The sequence below is a fragment of the Meriones unguiculatus genome, chromosome 2 (assembly GCF_030254825.1).
Source record: "Meriones unguiculatus strain TT.TT164.6M chromosome 2, Bangor_MerUng_6.1, whole genome shotgun sequence".
NCBI lineage: Eukaryota > Metazoa > Chordata > Mammalia > Rodentia > Muridae > Meriones > Meriones unguiculatus.
The window spans coordinates 40,680,343-40,686,666 of NC_083350.1; the positions used below are offsets into that span (position 1 = coordinate 40,680,343).

General features: G+C 40.3%; 1 pseudogene; it reads right to left on the reverse strand.

Moving 5' to 3' along the window:
• Positions 1 to 3,609: 3,609 nt before the first annotated feature.
• Positions 3,610 to 4,629, reverse strand: LOC110541107 (glyceraldehyde-3-phosphate dehydrogenase-like; annotated as a pseudogene).
• Positions 4,630 to 6,324: the final 1,695 nt, after the last annotated feature.

Here is a 6,324-nt window from a genome sequence, read left to right on the forward strand (position 1 = left end):
GAACAGATAAACAAAGCAGATAAAAAGTTCCATTGGGCAGAAGGATTTGTAAACCAAACAAATACCAGCAAATATATAACAAAAACAAAACAAAACAAAAAAATGCCTTACCCATGGAAAGTCAAGAAAGAATGGTTAGTCCTTTATACATCCGTCTTGATTGGTATTTTTGACAATTTAACACATGCTAGAGGTGTCTGGGAAGAGGAACCTCAATTGAGAAAATGCCTTCATACAATTATCTTTAGGCAGGTCTTGCCTAATGTTTGATGTGGACAGACTCAGCTCACAGGAAGTTGTGCCACCCCTAAACAATTGGTCTTGGATGGCATAAGAAGCAGGCTAAGCAAGCTGTGAGAAGCATGCCATCAAGCAGCATTCCTTTACGACTTCAGCTTTAGTTACTGCCCCCAGGTTCCTGCCTGGAGTCCCCGCCTTGGCTTCCCTCTGATGATAAGTGTCACTGATAGTTGTAAATAAGCTCTTCCCTCCCCAAGTTGCTCTGGCCATGGCATTTCATCACAGCGCTGGAAACCCTGACAACTTTAAAGATCAGAAAGAAGCTAGGAAGCAAGTTGTGCAGATGTGTGAGGAAGGTTGTACTAGGAATTATAAAAGCTCTGGGTGGAAACCCCTATAGTTACAGGAAACATCACAGGTGATTGAGGAGTTCACTGCTGCTGGAATGGAATGGCGATTAGAACTGTCATGTGTCTAAGGCTAGTTTTGTGGTAACAGATTTCAAAGGTCCTGATAGGATAATTAGGTTCAGTTGTGGTAGAAAAATAACTGGCAGGGGTTACAAACAGAAGACTTAAAGGACAAAGTATGTGTTGTTTATCTATTACATGTTTTTTTTTTATTATTTTTAAAGAAATAATATTGAAAAAAAAGGAAATAATATTGTTGGGCATAGTGGTGTAGCCTTTAATCTCAGCACTTGGGAGACAGAGACAGGGGGAATCTCTTAGTTCAAGGTCAACCTAGTCTATGTAGAGAATTCCAGGAAAGCCAGAGCTGCACAATGAGACCCTGTCTGGGAAAAGAAGAAAAACAAAAGCATTTTTATACTAGTTTGTTTATTTTTTGAAGACAGGGACTCTGCACGTATCCCTAGATTTCCTTGAACTCATTATGCAGACTCACCTGGCCTTGAACTCACAGTGATTCACATGCCACTGCCTTGCAAGTGCTCAGATTGCTGATCCATGCAGGATGAACCGGTCTATTGTGGGTGGTGTTACCGCTAGGCAAGCGGTCCTGATTGCTTGGAAAAATGTGGTTGAGCAAGTCAGGGCGAACAAGGCAGTGAGCAGCACCCCTCCATGGCTTCTGCTTCAGCTCCTGCCTCCTGTTCCCTGCCTTGAGTCCTTCAATAATCGACTGTGATGTGAAACTGTGAGCGGAAATAAGCTCTTGTTATCCCCAAGTTGCTTTCAGTCACGGTGTTTAGCTCAGCAACAGAAACCCTAAGACGAGTTGGTACAGAGTGAATTCATTCAGCATGTAGATACATATGTATGATTATAATCTTATCATACCTTTAAAAAAACACAGGAGTCATGTTTCCTTGCAGTCTCTAGGAAACCTTTTTGGGAGCCTATTATTCTGAGAAGAGGCTAGGAATATCTAGGAGTTATTTAAGAGTGATTGTTTATAATACCAGTAAAATATGGTATTCAGCAGCCATTTAAATATAATTAAAATGCCATAAACGTGTAAGTTCATTTGCTAGTATTGGTCACAGTTTAAGTTCTCAGTGATTCCAAATAGCAAGGGGCTATAATCCAGGGCAATTCTACCATCACAAAAAGTTTTAACTTCCATTTCCACCCTCTCAACGAAAAAGTATGGTTATTAGCATTATCCTTAATTAATAGATGAGGCAAATGAGAGGTTAAATTATATAACTTTCCCAATATATTAATATTATATACCTAGTGGAATTTACATAATCAAACTACCTATATTTTTCAAAAATAAATTCAAAACCCAAGTTACTGTACCTTACTGAATGTCAGGCAGAAAGAGAAATTTTACCACAATGAAGCATCGGTTAGAACCTCTGGGGCATGATACAAGATCACCTTCTCATTTTACTTTCTTTTGTTTCAACTCTAGCATAATGGCTGTCTTGAGGAATGCAAATTTGTGGTGGATGCCGCAGTAATAAATGAAAGTAGAGTCATCTGTAAAAGTGTGGCACGATCTAGAGGTGACATTGGAGACTCCTTTAGGATTCTCTTCTCTGTATAAAAGAGTAGACTTTAAAGGTGTAAGTTTTGGTAACATGAGAGGTTTGTAGCTAGCAGGGGATTACAGATGGACATACTTTGTACGGCTTCGCACATGTGTTCTGGGGATTTGAACTCAGTTCTTCATGCTTGCACAGCATTCTTTACCGAGTCATCTATATATGCATATATATAGGCAGGTTTATTGGGGGCATCGATGGAGGGGGAAGGGAAGGGGAGCATACGTTGGGTAGAGGAAGGGAGAGAGAACAAAAAGGGGAAGAAGGAGAAAATGCGCAAAATAGGCAAAAAAGGGCTCTTGTTTGTTTTTAAAAAAATGGATTTTTTTTTTCACAGAAAAAACGTGACACTCCCCCATCCTTTGTTTCTCACTTGTATATAATCGGTTCTTTCTATAATATCAATATACACTCTGGTAAATTCTAGAACCAGAAATCTAGGAAGAACAGAAATTTGCTATTTCTGAAAAACCATCCAAGTAGAAAGCTTTATGCTCATATGACTAATTTTTAAATAATTCATCTTCTCATAAAATATTAACCATAAAGACAAAGACTGTTGATTTCTGCTAAAAACAGGATGGGATGACCCAAAAATACGTCAGACTTGGACTATAAGATGGTTATATGACATGGTAGATTAATCATACAAATTTATTGCTAAGGTAGTTGGAAAATCGCTTCCTATTTAGTGGTTGCACTCAGATTCATGAGTGATACTTTGGAGGCTGAGGATTGAGGATCCTGAGCTAGCTTCGGATAATCTGGGCTCCATTGTAAGACCCTCCCTCTCAAAATCTAAACGAATAAAACCAAAGTTATAATGAAGACTGGCAATGGAGGAAGGTGTGACTGTGACAGACGGCAACGAGGAAAGACTATTGTACAAGATGAATGGGTTGCCAAGACAAAGCTATGACAAGTAGCTGGATATGAACATCATTTTCTTAGAATTTAGGGAACTGATCTGCAAGTTGATTAGATACAGCAGATTTTGAGTGCCCAAAAGAAAGTCTTTACCTGTACTCTCCTCTCAGCTATTGTGTGAGCAAGCAATATTTAACTCCATCCTCTTTATTCTATGTCAGTCATGACAGCCTTATTTTTCTTACATATTAGAAGTTGGTATAGAAGTAAATGAAGTGGTCCTCTGTTGTATTTTTGTGTGGGTGTGGTGAACTTTATTGATGGTATTCAAGAGAGTAGGGTTACCTGAGCCCCTCCCACTATTCTGGGGGTCTAGGATGGAAATTGTGAGAGAGATGCTCAGTGTGATGGGCTGAGCTGGGACAGGGACAGCTGAGGGCCTCTCTCTTGCTTTCATGTCCTTGCTGAGTTGGGTGGTCCAGGGCTTCTTACTCCTTGGAGGCCATGTAGGCCATAAGGTCCATCACCCTATTGCTGTAGATATATTCATTGTCATACCAGGAAATGAGCTTTACAAAGTTGTCATTGAGGGCAATGCTAGCTCCAATATCAAAGGTGGAAGAGTGGGAGTCACTGTTGAAGTCGCAGGAGATAGCCTGGTCCTCAGTGTAGCCCAGGATGCCCTTTATTGGTCCTCAGATGCCTGCTTCATCACTTTCTTCATCTCATCATACTTGGCAGGTATCTCCAGTTGGCATGTCAGGTCCATGACAGGCACATTAGGGGTAGGAACACCAAAAGCCATGCAAGTGAGCTTCCCGCTCAGCTCTAGAATGACCTTGCCTACAGCCTTCACAGCACCAGTGGATGAAGGGATGATGTTCTAGGCAGTCCCATGGCCATCACACCACAGCTTTCCAAAGGGACAATCCATGGTTTTCTGGGTATCAGTGATGTCATGGATTATGGTCATGAGTCTTTTCACAACGCCAAAGTAGTCATGGATGACCTTGGCCAGGGGGCTAAGCAGTTGGTAGCACAGGAAGCATTCCTGACAATCTTGAGTGAGTTGTTGTACTTCTCATGTTTCACGCCCATCACAAACATGGGGGCATCAGCATTAGAGGCAGAAATGATAAGCCTTTTGCTTCTAACCTTCAAGTGAGCTCCAGCCTTCTCCATAGTGGTAGACTCCACAACATACTTGCTGTGGAGTAGACTCCACAACATACTTGGCACCAGCATCACCCCATTGGATGTTAGTGGGATCTCTCTCCTGGAAGATGGTGATGGGCTTGCCATTGATGACAAGCTTCCCGTTGTCAGCCTTGACTGTGCTGTTGAACTTGCCATGGACAGAGTTGTACTGGAACATGTAGACCATGTAGGTGAGGTCAATGAAGGGGTCATTGACGGCAACAATCTCCACTTTGCCAGGCAGCCCTGGTTATCAGGCATCCAATACGGCCACAACCATTCACCCCAACCTTCACCATTGTGTCTAAGGGACGAGGCTGGCACCTCACGAAAATATGCACCTCTCTGAAACAGAGAGGATTCTCTCTGTTGTATTTGAACAAACATATTCTTTTAAACTTAAAGAATAGAATAAGTAGACCATGTTCTAGTGTTGGGTCCATGCACTTAAAACTTCTAAGCTGTTTTATTTTTTTCATCAACTTTAAGGAACATACAACACAAAGAAAATATACACTCAAAACAACTATCTAGAAGCAACATAGACTCAGTAAAAATGTATTCGTATTTGAGATACAGTACATCCCTATTTCGCTTAATCCAGTTAGAAATGATTTTCTCACAACTTAATGCATCATTGGTGACACATGCAGACTAAAGAATATAAACTAACCCATGTTAGAGCCTGGATGAAGAATGACAGACATTTCTAAGAGGATGAATATAAGACTAACCTGATAATGATACGTGACATAGACTCAGTTCATAGGAAAGTTAATTGAAAGAGTGACCAATCAAAATGCTGTAAGTGTCCAAGTAAAAGGCAATGTAATTTTAAGTGAGGGTTTTCCATTGTACAGAAGGCTTTGAATAAATGTGAGATGCTGTTGATTCAAAGGTAGACCAGCAAGAATATATGAAGGTAGCTAAGCAACATAGTCAATAAAGACAGAAAAAGAAAACTATTAAGCTAGAAAATAAACACATTTTTGGTTCTTCCTTACTCAAAATGATTGTCAGGAGCCAGGGTTTATTATATGTATTAAGAGTCCTGCAGTCAGGATCATTTAGTAGCAGCAGGCTTGACAAGAGGTCCTCATGTCTCCTTCTCTGTTCTCTATGTCCCTTACTCTGAGTTCTGCTTCACTAAAATCTTCTATTAAGGCAGTTATACAAAAGCCTTTGTCTTAGATTCTGCTTTCACAGCAACCCAAAGTAAAGACACTCTCTTAAAAGCAACAGTAGACAAAGAGATACTGAATTGCATTCCATATTTAAGATTCTATGATTCTAATACTTTAAAATGTGCTTTTAGAAGAAATGGTGATTTCCCCCCATGATAAATTATTACTATATAATAAACCTTTAACTACATGAAGAGGAATTTTAATCCAGTAGCTTGGCTGCTCTGACAAGAGATCACATCCAAAGACATTCTAGGTTTATATGATCCAGCTGGAATGCAGACATGCTCAGGGTTACAGTATGATTGTCTGAAATAAAGACATGCCCTTAATACACACCTATAATCCCAAATAATGAAGGTAAGGTTAGTTTGTAAAAGGAAGCAGCCATATTTGAAAGTGACATCTAATTGAAAGACAGACAAAGAGACAAATCAGAAAAGATTTAACAGAATGAGTCAGAGAGAGACTATCCCCAACTCTCAAGAGAACAGACGGGAAAGAGAGGCTACTTAAGAGCAGCACAGAGAGTTTTTATAGGGACAGTTTTACAGAGACAGGTTGCAGAGAGAACAAGCTAGACACAGGTAAGACAGAGCAAGCCAGAGAATGAGAAGGAGCTGGAAGATTATAACAGATTTCCAAAGTTAGTATGAGACTGGGCAGAACAATTCAGTTAGAAGTTATGAGAAGCCAATTTGAATCAGTCAGCTTAAAGTGGAGTTTGAGCCAGAACAGTTCAGTTGAACCAGCAAGGAGAGGTCAGAAAGAGGTAGAAAGTCTTGGGAATGGCTCTCATTTCATCCCCTCATCTGAGGAAAT